We start from the raw sequence: 12954 nt of genomic DNA, 5'->3' as shown, positions 1-12954 counted from the left end.
CATGGTAACTTATAAATATGTTAGAAACAATAGCAAGAAAGAAAAAAAACACTTGTGTCCCTATCTTGGGGTTCATTTTGCTTAACTTCATTTTATCTGGTCATAGGAACATAGCTTTTGACCTTTTCTGCTTGTCTTCTACATATACTAGTTATTGCAAACAAGGGAAACCATGGGACCTATATTTCTTTGGGCCTGGCTTACTTCACTTAATGTAACTTTTTCCAAGTCTTTCCATTTCCTAACAAATGTGGTGATGTCATTCTTTCTGATGGAGGCATAGAATTCTATTGTATATATTTACACCACATTTTAAGTTACTGTATACTAATAAAGGTAAAAATCCATTGAGTAAATATAATGGTTGTAAATATATTTGCATCAAACGTGGTGCCCCAATTTCCTAAAACAAACATTTCCAAATGAAAAGATAAATTTAGATATAATAATAGTGGGAGTCGTCAATACCTCACTCTCATAAATCAATGGATCATCCAGACAAAAGATCAACAAAGAAACTTCAGACTTTTAACTATAATTTTAAAAGTTGAAGGAAAAAGAATTTGGACAAAAGCAAAGGATGAAGAGCAAGGAAAGGAAGAAGGAGGAAAGAGTGAAAGGAAGGGGAAAGGAGGAGAGATGGAAGGAAGGAAGGAAGGAAGGAAGGAAGGAAGGGAGGGAGGGAGGGAGGGAGGGAGGGAGGAAGAGTTTTTTCCCATTCTGCAGGAAAAGTTCACTGGCATCTATTTAAAATGGTAACTTTACAGGGTAAAATACTATACATTTAAGTTGTAGGAGCCTCAAGAAGGCTCAACAGGCTTGCTAATTTTCTAACCATCTGAGTGTTACGATTCTTAGTGACTAAACTTTTTGTACTAATTTATATTCTGTTTCTTGATGCAAGGGGCACTTTGTTACACTTTTATTGTTTTGTTTTGTTTTTTGTTTTTGGTCTGGTCTTGGGGCCTGAACTCTGGGCCTGGGCACTGTCCCTCAGCTCTTCAGTTTAAGGCTAGCGCTCTACCACTTGAGCCACAGTGCCACTTCCGGCTTTTTTCTTATGTGGTGCTGAGGAATCGAACCCAGGGCCTCAGGCATGCAAAGCAAGCACTCTACCACCTTCCCAGCCCTGTTACACTTTTATGTCTTCTCTTAATTCTTGCCACATGTTGTGTCTCAGATTTGTCCTTTATTTTGGAAAGGAGGGAAGAAGGATAGGACTTATAAATCTTCCACTGCCCAGCAATTTATATAAGACTTATCTTTAATTATTTCAGTACCCACCTGAAGTAGAAAACACTGCTCTCATTTTACAGATGTAAAAACAGAGGAACTAAGAGCTTGCATAGTGAGTATAAGGCAAAGTTGTGTTTAATGGCCTGGTTAGAACTTTATCAGTTCTATGTGCCAGAAACCCACTTCTGAATGGCCTAGCCAGAGTGGCTTACAGATCCCCACAAATGAGAGAAGTAGGCAAATTCAGACACAGCTGGGGAGGCTGAGTTGCAAACTTTAAGATTAAATTTGTCTGTTTCCTGTTCTAAATCTGGCTCTTACCTTTTGCAGTCAAGATGGCTTCCAGCACTCCAAATTTTCATCTTACATTACCAGCTTATCCCACCAGGAAAAGCACTTCTCTTTTAATTGTTCCATGACAGATTCAAAACTGAATCTCATTGGCCTGGCTTAGCTGCTTCATGCTGTAATCTCAATGTTTGGGCCCCTGTACTTTGCCATATTTGTGTGTTAGAGGCCAATATCCTAGAGGTGGAGTTTCTGGGAAGTGAGATCATGAGAGTAGAGTTCTCATCAACAGGACAAATGTCCATATAAAAGAGACCAGGGAAATTTTTTTCTCCTTCCTACCACTGGAGAACACAGCAAGGATGGTTGTCTACTCACTAGAAGAGAGCCCTCACCAGACACTAAATCTGCCAGTGCCTTGACCTCAGAATTACAGCCCCCAGAACTGTAAGAAACAAATTTCCATTGTTTATAAGCCACTCGGTCTGTGGTATTGTGTTATAGCTGTCCAGACAGTGCTAAAACATCATGATCCGCTCTGAGAAAATCTTGTGGATTTGTGGCTTGTCTAGGTTGTGTTCACAATCCATCCCACCACCATTACCATACTGGGTGAGTCAAGAAACACAGCTCAGACATAGAGAGAAGGGTAAGGCATGTTTCCAAGATCCATTCAGAGGCTGCTTTCAGTAGGAGGTAAGTGGAAGTGGAAAGACAGAAATGAATGATGCTTTGCCCAACATTCACAGCTGTAGCCCTGGGCCTCGCCTGGAGGGGAATGCTTGGAATCAGCCAAGTATTCGCTCCATCGGAGGCAAGAAAGGAGACATTCTAACCAAACAGCTCTACTCTGTTCTAACCCTGTATGTTTTATGAGTTAAGAGGGAAAATGAAAATCAGACCTCTTTCTCCATTCTGAGGAGGCTTCATAGCTCATGCAATAGGTATGTGCATTTGTGCTAGTGTAAGGAGTGTAAGGAGAGGCATAGAAATGGAGGGACAAAAGGTGAACAAATGCAGCAATGGTACTTACTGGACACTATGTTGAAAATGAACCATACAACTTATGGATGAAGGTGGGAGGGAAAAACTCGGAGAGAGCAAGGGAAGGGATGACATTGTTCAAAAAGAAATGTACTCATTGCCTGACTTATGTTATTGTAACTCCTCTGTATATCACCCTTAAAACAAGATGATTTTTAAAAAGAAATGCCAACCACAGAATACTTGTCCTGTGCTCATACATGCAATAGAACTACAGTGATACAGTGTCTAGTATCTTTCTTTTTCCAGGGTCTACTACTAGTCCTCCTCGTGGGCCCACCCTCCACTGCTGATCAGAGGCTCTGGCCCCAGAAAGGAAGTGAGGAAATGAACTACACAATAGTTGTGAGGACACATCCCACATCCGACCTGAGGTCCCCTCTTTTGTTTTGGTACTTTTGTATTGTAAAAACACTGTACAGAGGGATTACAGTGACATGAGCAAGGTAATGAGTACATTTCCTATCAAGCATTGTTGCCTCCTCCTTTGTTTTTCCCCTACCATCCCCTCCCTCCCACCTCCACAACTACCCCCCCATCCCCACAGAAGTTGTAAAGTTTTCAACATAGTGTCTTGTACATCTCATTGTTACAGTGGGTCAACCTGTGTCCCTATCCCCTCTTTGAGTCCCTCTCTACACAGACTCTTGGTCACTCTTAGAATGTCCCCTCCCAACACCACATCTCAACTCCTGACCTTAAGCAAGATATTTAACCTCTCAGGGCTTCCACTTTCCTCCTCTACAAATAAGTCAATGAAAGTAAAGTATTTAGCACAGTCCCTGAGCAATGCCCAATGCAAAAGAAGCCTTAGCTATTATTATTACCACTTCTAGGTAGCATAAAAAGTGAATGAGTTGCTAACACATGGATCACGTTAAACAGTGCCCAATATGTAGTAAATAATTAATTAATGTGTGCCATTGTTATTACTCAGAAACGAATAGGACAGATAGACCTATACTTGGTGGCCAGCCTCACAACCTTGGCATTCTGTTACTTAAGTCTGAGGAGTGGTGAGAACACAGCCATGTTTTCATTTCCCCAAGCCTAGGGGAACTCAGCTCGAGCTGCTCATTGCAATCACTTGGGGAACTGACTGCCCAGAAACTCTGAAGGAATCACACTGGTGAGCTGTTGATACACAGGTAATTACAGTCGTCACCTGAAGTTCAGTCTCTGAACTCAGTGCCAATTTACAACACGAGCAGGGTTGTCAAAAAAGGAGAGATTAAGTTTATTAATTTATCATTCAAGGGAAAACAGTAGATACTCTGGTCAAAAGCTGCTGTCCTGTTCCTGAGAAAAATCTGTCTGGTCTTTAAGGGACTGCCCAGGAACCGTGTACATGAAGGAAGACATGTTTCAAGACCAGCTGGTAGCCCTAGTTCCTCTTCTCTCTTAGCTTCTGGAACCACATCTCTGAAGATGTGTGCCTTGTTTGACAGAGAGAGGAAGGGATCAGGATGGGGGCTAGTGCAAAGAATATTCATCTTGAGTTCCCAGCAGGAGAGAGGGGGAAAATGTGTCAGCTTAAATTCCCATGCATGGGACTCAGAAAAAATAGACAGCAGCAGAAGCTGGCAACAAAGTTATTTGGTAGTTGCTGCCACACAGTGGGTAGACAGAGCTGAGACCCTGCCTTGGCGGGATCTACTTGGGAGGGAGGAGATGCTAGCTACCAGGGCAGGGACATAACAGAGGAGAGAGATACCCAGAGCCCTGAGCAATGGAAAGGTGTAGACAACTCGTAGTCCTCACAGGATCCCTACTGGAACCTCCTGATGGTTATGGAGCCAAGGACAAACATCGGTGATCACAAACAGCGAAGAATTCAGCACCCTGAGAGAGAACAGAACCCTGTGTAGTCAACATGGTAAACCTCTGTCTTCTATGCTTGGGTGGAGAGGACAGAGTGCCAATCAGTGAAGGATGGGAATCTAGAAGCTCTAAGCCTGACTGGAGACAAGATACAATGTCTTCAAGTTACCAGGTAGGATTTCTTATGGGAAAGGCTATGTGTTTACATCCATTGATTTGTATTTGTAGAAAGCAGTCCACATGGTAGTGGTGTGTTGAGAGAACAACACAGTCTCTGCTTGTGTGGGTCTGGAGCAGGATGTGGTATAAAAACATGAAGGCTTCATCCAGGTGCTGTGACTATGGAGTGTTCCTGGGGCACAGGCTGGTTGCCCCAAGCTCTTTTAGCCTCTGGGATGTCTTCCTGAGGAGCACTAGTCTAGTGCTAAGTATCAAGGAGAAGAAACAGGGAACTTGGAGGTTATGCAGGAGGAAGGGCTTTTATTTTAATAAACATTCCAGGCAAAAGTTACCTGGAAGCTGGGTGCTGGTGGCTCACACCTATAATCCTAGCTACTCAGGAGGCTGAGATTTGAGGATCATGGTTCATAGCTAGCCTGGGCAGGAAAGTCCGTGAGCCTCTTATCTCCAATAAACTACCAGAAAACCAGAAGTGGTACTGTGGCTCAAGCGGTAGAGTGCTCACCTTGAGCTGAAGAGCTGAGGAACAGCTCCCAGCCCCAGAGTTCAAGCTCTCAACAACAACAACAAAAAGTTACCTGCACACTTAGATGCTAAAGGAAAAGAATTCGAATCAGATGATATCCTTCCACCCTAAGCCCAGGCAAACCAGGATGTTAGCCTGAGAATTTTACCCAAGGACCCTGAAAATGTCCCACATGCATAGAGCCTTTGGAGAAACAGAAGGAAAAGTGAGGGAGCGAGCTCAGTCCTCTGTGAAATCAAGGCTGGGGCAGAAGGTACTGTCTGCCAGATGCATTTTTCTCTGAAACACCTTGTAGAGGCTCCACACTGTTCCCATGGTAATTTTAGTCAAGCCGAGAGGGAAGTAGCTCATCACTGCATGGTCAGTTAGCCAGAAATGTGATTTTTATATAATTTCATTTGACTACATCTGTTATCCAAAAATCACACCCACCTCCGGAGTATCCATTGCTATTTTCTAACTGAAAATGATAAGAAAGGGCACCCTTACCAAAATATCAAAATTGTGTTCTCTCTCTCTCTCTCTCTCCCACTTCCCCCCCTTCTCGGTGCTTCGAAACCATCAAATTGATTCTGCTCAAGGCTAAATATAGAGATGACTAACAATGATTTCCACAAGAGCCTTAGAAATTGCTTGTAAGCGAGTAAATGGAAAATACATTATCCAGCAACCACATCAACCAACATTTGAGACTGTGGGCTAAATCCAGTAGCTGAACAGAAATGAAGAGAGATGTGTTTTTCCCCCAGTCAGCAGCAGAGCAGGCTGGAAAGAGCAAGGATGCCTTCAGTCTGAGCCAGACAAGGCCATCACTCTAGTTTGGAGGTGCTCCCTAGGAGGGGCTGTGGGGTTGCAGGGAGAAGCCCATCCTACTGTGGGTCTCAGGGTGAGTTTTCTAGAAATTGAGTGGTTTATGAGCGGTGGCTCTGTTTTGTCACAGAAAATGAGATCCTTCACATTTCTCATCTCTGAGGAGGCCAGGGATATTGGAAAAAGCAGATGAGAGAGAGCGAAGGTGGGTAATGCATGATGGTGTGAAAAGGCCTAGCCCAGAATCCCAATCCAAACAGCTCCATTAATGATAGTAAGCAAGTCCCTTTGTGTATATGTCTAAAACAGCAGGAGTCTCTCACCTGGATAGCTCAAGACAATCCTTAAGCCTGGGCAGGAGGGGCTCCTAGCCTCAGCCTGACAGCCCTGATTCCCACATGATAAGAGATCCAGACTCAATAAGATGTGTTGTTCCATAATCCATGACTCTCATTATGGGCCAGGGGTTTGCAAACTACTACTATAGTACACTGCATAAGTTGAAAAGGGTCTTTCTAGTCTGGTGTGGTGGCTTATACCTGTAATCCTAGCTACTCAGAAAGCTGAGATCTGAGGATTGAGGTTTGAAGCCAGCCTGGGCAGACAAATCCAAGAAACTCTTATTTCCAATTGACCAGCAAAAGGTTGAAGTGGAGGTACAGCTCCAAGTGATAGGTGCTATAGCCTTGAACATAAAAACTGAGCAAGAGTGTGAAGACCTGAGTTTAAGGACTAGTACAGGGCATGCGCACGCACGTGCACACACACACACACACACAATCTATTTCTTGGGGGGGGGGTCCAGTCATGGGGCCTGAACTCTGGGCCTGGGCGCTGTCCCTCAGCTCTTCAGCTCAAGGCTAGCACTCTACCACTTGAGCCACAGAGCCACTTCCGGCTTTTTTCTTTTTGCTTATGTGGCGCTGAGGAATCGAACCCAGGGCCTCTGGCATGCAAGGCAAGTGCTCTACCACTGAGCCACCTTCCCAGACCCCAATCTTTCTCTTTTTATATGAAAGAATGAAAGGAAGAATGGCACCTGAAACATATAAATTTCAGGGTCTATAGTGAAGTTTTACAGGAACATAGCCATGCTCATTGGTTGTCATGTTTCTTGTGTGTCTCATCCTATAACAACAGAGTTGGGTAGTACTAACAGAGGTCAGATACACTGCTGCCTTTTTCCTTTAAGATTTTTTTTTACCATGTACTAGTTGGCCCAAGGCAGTTTCATTATGACATTTCCATACATTCATACGATGTGCCCCAATCGAACTTCTTCCATTCCTCTCCCTCCTCCAGATCTTAAAACAATTTCAACAGATTTTGTTGTTGTTTTCATACACACAAATTTGTTTTCCAAATCTTCAAAAAGAATACCCAATGATAGGTAATGTACAAAAACGAAGTTTATTAAGCTCCCCATTTTGGAGGCTGTAGTCCAAGATGACCTGGCCCCATCTTCATGGTGGCCTTCTGGCTGCCTACATATGGCCAGCAGCATCATGGCGACAACACATGGCTCTCATGTGGTTGACAGGTATAGCCAGCTGACCCAGCCTGTTAGTTAGAGGAAGAAAATTGACAACTGAGACAAAGAGAACAAGAATACAACCCACGTCAGCTTTCTTGTTTCTGGCAGGCCCTGTGTGGGTTCCAAGACTTGGACACATCTACTTCATGAAAGTGGGGATGGGGGGGTGTAAAAGGGAGATCTAATCAGAAGGGGCCCTCCCACTGGGTGCCAGTGGCTCACGCCTATAATCCTAGCTACTCTGGAGGCTGAGATCTGAGGACTGCATCCAAAGCCAGTCCAGGCAGAAAAGTCCCCATGAGAGACACTCATCTACTCATCTCCAATTAACCACTCAAGAACCAGAAGTGGCGCTGTGGTTTAAGTAGTAGAACTCTAGCCTTGAGCACAGAGAGGCCCAAGGATAGGGCCCAGGCCCTTCCAGATGGGAGATCCAATCAGAAAAGCCTCCGGTAGCATATGACCACTGCTTAACCAATCAAAACAAGAGAAGGGACCAAGGATCAAATATCTGGCAGGCCCAGACAAAAGAATGGTGGATAACAAACTGGGAATAGCCTTCTCTTGGGAGAGTCTGCTCTCTCTTAACTCCTCTTTCTTCCCTTTTTGCTTTTAAATAAACTTACTTTGTTCACTTTAAACATGTTGCTGCCTTTTTTTTTTTGATTGACAGAGATAAAGAATCTGGCCCAGGATGGTTTCATGGTTAAAGAGTAAGCAAGGGAGACAGGGAGGGGGCAGGGTCACTACTTTATCACCACTGTTCTCTGGTGAGCAGTTTCCTTCTGAGCGTGGTAACCCATGCCTTAATCACTTTCCGGAAGGCCCTCCGCTGAAAGATCCACCATCTCTCAATATGTGACAATTTACACAGGTCTGTGTTCCCTGGGTATGTGTCAGCCTTTTGTATATGAGACCCCCCTGTGGCCCAAGTCCATTTCTATCATCTAGAAAGGGCTCCTCTGGGTTTCTTAGTTTCAGCCAAAGAAAGCAACAGAAGAATCAGGAAGCAAAGATGGAGTCCACATGGTTCTTGCCAGACCCCTCAGTGTAGGAAATGGAGGCAGGAAAAGAAAGGAGGCAGATCTGAACAAACGGCCCAAAGCCAACTTTCACTGGCTACCATGCACAGAACCCTAAGGAATTGAAAGAAATTGATTTTAACACGGACCTTCTGGTATGTATGGAAAATCTGGCTGTTTTTTAATGTTACAGCAAGTTGAATTCAACTTTTAAATAGTTACCAGCACAGCCTAAGATCCTCTACTTGTGTTAGCACTTTAGGCATGCATAATACTATGCATGTAGCATGGGGAGGGGGGTGCGGGGGCTCACAATCAGTTAAGATGCTCTTACCCTAGAGTAACAAATCCACCATGGCCAAAGGTACATAATTCCAAGCAATAATTGCAAGTGAGTGAGTCTAATGATGAGAGTGTGAAAATAAGGAGCTCTGCTGTGGAAAAGGTCCAGGAAAGCTGCGAAAGAAAGAGAGAAAGAAAGAAAAAGAAAGAGAGAGAGAAAGAAAGAGAAAGAGAAAGAAAGAGAGAAAGAAAGAAAGAGAAAGAAAAGGGGAGGGAGGAAGAAAGACAAAAAAAATCAGCAAGAGATATTGACACAGATGTGGGCAAGATGCATGCTCAGGACTGGGAGAAAATTCCCATATGCAAAGGATTCTTGTCCATAAGCCTTTGCCTCACTTTTAGAATCAAAACTGCAGAGCATAGCCTTTTTTAAAAAAATTATAGTTGTGATCTAGGTAAGGAAGATATAAAATTCCAGTCCAAAGGTATAGAATTGTAGGCTATGGCCTTGATTCTGTCACAAAGGATAAGTAAGCTACTGCACATTATGTGCTTTATAAAAAAGAAGTTTTATATTATTATTGCTTATAATTCCACACAGCATTTTTTTGCTGGTCTTGGTGTTTGAACTCTGGGCCAGACCACTGTCCTTGAGCTTCTTTTGTTCATACTACTTGAACCACAGGGCCACTTCCAGCTTTTTTGAGTAGTTTATTGGAGATAAGAGTCTCAAGGACTTTCCTGCCTGGGCTGGCTTTGAACCATGATTCTCAGATCTCAGCCTCCTGAATAGCTAGGATTACAGGCATGAGCCACTGGCACCTGGTACACACAGCATTTTTTGATGAACCCTGTAACATTTCCATATGACCAATGCCTGAAAAGATGCCACATTGTGCTTTTATGTTGGACACAATTTAGAATTGAAAGAAATATTGTACAGACAGGTACTGAAGATTTGCAGGCCTTATTTCACATAAGTCCTCTGTGACAGATACTCCGATAGTCCTCAAGCTACAAATATGTGATTAAAAAAACCACAAAAAGTAAGACTTATGACCAAAGTCACACAGCTAGGAAGTGGGCAGAGACAGGACTGTACGTCTTGATGACTCAAAACTCATGAGTTTCACATCTATGCCCTTCCTCCACAAGTGGATTTCCCACCTCAATGAAGAATGAATAGAAGAATGTATGCAAACCCAAAAGCAGCAGTTCCTCCTAGCTAGGAGGAACTCCTCCCTGGAGGAGTCAGTGAGCTGATGAATAATGAAATGTGTGTTTAAAAATGTCCCAGTGATGTTGTCTATATACACCATGAAATAAAATGTAAAGTATTGTGTGAATTCTAAATAAAATATGAAGAACTGCAAAGACTCTGAGCTCTACCTTATACCCCCATTTCCTGTGGTGTTCACTCTCATTGGGGGCTGTCTGGTGGGAACCTGGGAAAGCAGTCACGTGGAGAATTATGGAGAAGGTTTATGTGAATTGCACCTCACCATGTCAGGATTTATTTCCACAAGCACCAGCTTGATACAGTCAAGGAGAACAAATGCATTTTCTCTACCCATTAAGGAATTCAAAGGCAAGAAAGCCTTTAAGGTAAACAGAATGAGTTTATTTGGAAAAACAAAGAAAGGAAAGAAGAGTTTGTGGGAGCAGACTCTCTCTTTTCCAGTTGGGAAAATCCATAGCCTCTTTGGGCCTGCCAGGTATTCTCTCCCTCTTGGGGAAGTGTATCTTTGATTTGATTTGTTAAACAGTAGTCATCAGCTGCCTGAGGCCTTTCTGATTGGATCCACCTCCCAGCATGAGGGCGGAAATGGGAGGGCTTGCCTTCAGCTTTGCATCTGGCTTTTTTGTAAGTGCATGCACCTGTCTTGGAACCTCTGTACAGGGCCCACTAGGAATAAGAAAAGTGGTTTGTGCGCTGCCACTGTTCTCCACCATGTTGATCTTTGTCCTAGTTGTTATTTTTCTTCCCCTAAAGCCTAGTTGGGGTCACCTAGCTAGCCTTCTCAAGAAGGTCTGTGGGACAAAATTCTGAAAACATCTGTTTCCAGGTCTCAAGATGGACTCTTAGTGCAACACCAGGAGAGAGACAGAGGCAGAGGATTCTGGGTATACCCATGAGGAGATGAGAAGAGAAGGCATTTGATGCATGAGCCCTCCCTGGAGGCGACATTATGACCAAACTAAACTTTTTCAGCTGGCAGAGATTCCTCAACACTTCCCACTAAAAGTGTACAATTAGAGAAGGATGCATTGCCATACATGCCTGCCTGCTGGGAGACCCAGTCTGGAAGAGAAGATCATCAAACCAGGAGGCTGGAGGCAGCCTTCCCCTGAGTCCTGATAGGGACTGATCTTCCTTTACGGCTCTATAATGCCCTGTGTCGATGAGTTGATTAGACCCTGGGGTTGCCAGAGTAAACATTACCTCTAGGTGCATCTGTGGGTGTTTCTGGGAAAGATTGGCATTTGTTTGAATCAGTAGACCAAATGAAACAGCTTGCCCAATGTGAGTGGGCATCATCCAATCTGTTGAGGGCCTGAATGGAACAGAAGGAGGAGGAAAGCATTTGTCCCTTTCTTCCTGCCTCCCCGCTGGAGAACAAACATCTCATGTCTTCTCCTCCTGTCCTTGTGCTAGGATTTCCAACCATAGCTTCCTTGGTACTCAGGCCTTATGGCTTGGCCTGAATTCTGTCACTGGCTTTCAGTATCTCTGTAGACCTTGACTAATACATGGCCAGTGTTTTGTTTGTTTGGTACTAGGGCTTGAGCTCAGGGTCTTGACTGTCTCTTAGTTTTATTTTTCACTTAGAGCTGATGTTCTACCACTTGAACCACACATTCACTTTCAGCTTTTTTTTTCACTGTTTAAGGAATTTTATTAAAGCAAGAATTTTATAAACTTAATGACATTTCCTCGCAGAATTATCAATTCCGTTACTTAGAACTGACATCCTGAGCCATTCCACAGTAAAGAATCACAAAATTAAAGAAAGGAATGCTTTAAATTTTTGTACTTTGCTCATGTTCAGCTTTTTGGTGGCTAATTGGAGATACAAGTCTCTCAGATTTGTCTGCCCGGGATAGCTTCAAACCACAATCCTCAGATCTCAGCTTCCTGAGAAGCTAAGGACAAATGTATAAGCCATTGGTGCCTAGCTTTTGAGAGCTGGTTTGGGGGCTTTGTTGTTATTATTGCTGCTGCTGTTGTTGTTATTTTAAGTAGTTGCACAAAGGGGATTCAACTCAGCAGCTCAGATTACAGGTAACACAATGCATCTTGATTGTCACCCCTTCTGTTGTCCAAGTGCTGTTTTAAAAGTAGGGTCATTGAGCTTAATGTGCATCCTTTGTGAAGCCTGGTTCAGTTGAGCCGGCCTGGTACTGAAAGCTACAAGTGAATCATGCATGGCCCTACCTTCCTATCCAACCACCTTCCTGCCAATCAACGGGAAGTCATTAGGAACCCATCATCTGCCAGACACTGGGCAGAGACTGCAAATAGGGCATAATCCGCAGCTCTGAGGAACGCAGAAAGCAAGGAGAAGCACAATGTGATTCTGCTTCCCTGTTTGTTTTATCTGCCATCTCCTGATAAAAAATTTTCTATATACTTAATAAGTTGTACATTTCTAGATACTGACAAGTGGAAACTCAAGTTTAATAATGTAACAGTTGTGAGCTGGCTGTGGTTCACACCTGTAATCCTAGCTTCTCTGGAGGCTGAGATCTGAGGATTATGGTTCGAAGCTAATCTAGGCAATAAACTACTCAGAAAAAGCTGGTAGTTCCTTTGGGCCTGGCTTCATTCACTTAATATAATTTTTTCCAAGTCTTTCCATTTCCTAACAAATGGGACAATGTCATTCTTTCTGATGAAGGCATAGAATTCCACATTTTCTTGATCCATTCATCTACTGAGGGGCATCAGGGTTGGTTCCATATCTTAGCTATGGTAAATAATGCTCAATAAACATAGGTCTCATGGTTTCCCTTATTAGCAATAACTAGTATATGTCTGAGTCAAGCAGAAAAGGTCAGATAAGTTGATGTTAGGGAAATGAGCCCTAAGATATGTATTTAATTGTTTTTTTCTTTCATGCGATTGTTTCTAACACATTTATAAGATTATTTCTTTGTTGCTTTTTATGTCCCTCCCCCACAGTATAACCCCTGCTTTCACTGTATTTGAT

The sequence above is a fragment of the Dipodomys ordii genome, unplaced genomic scaffold (assembly GCF_000151885.1).
Source record: "Dipodomys ordii isolate 6190 unplaced genomic scaffold, Dord_2.0 Scaffold47, whole genome shotgun sequence".
In the NCBI taxonomy this organism is placed as follows: Eukaryota; Metazoa; Chordata; class Mammalia; order Rodentia; family Heteromyidae; genus Dipodomys; species Dipodomys ordii.
Note: the sequence above shows the minus strand (reverse complement) of the source record.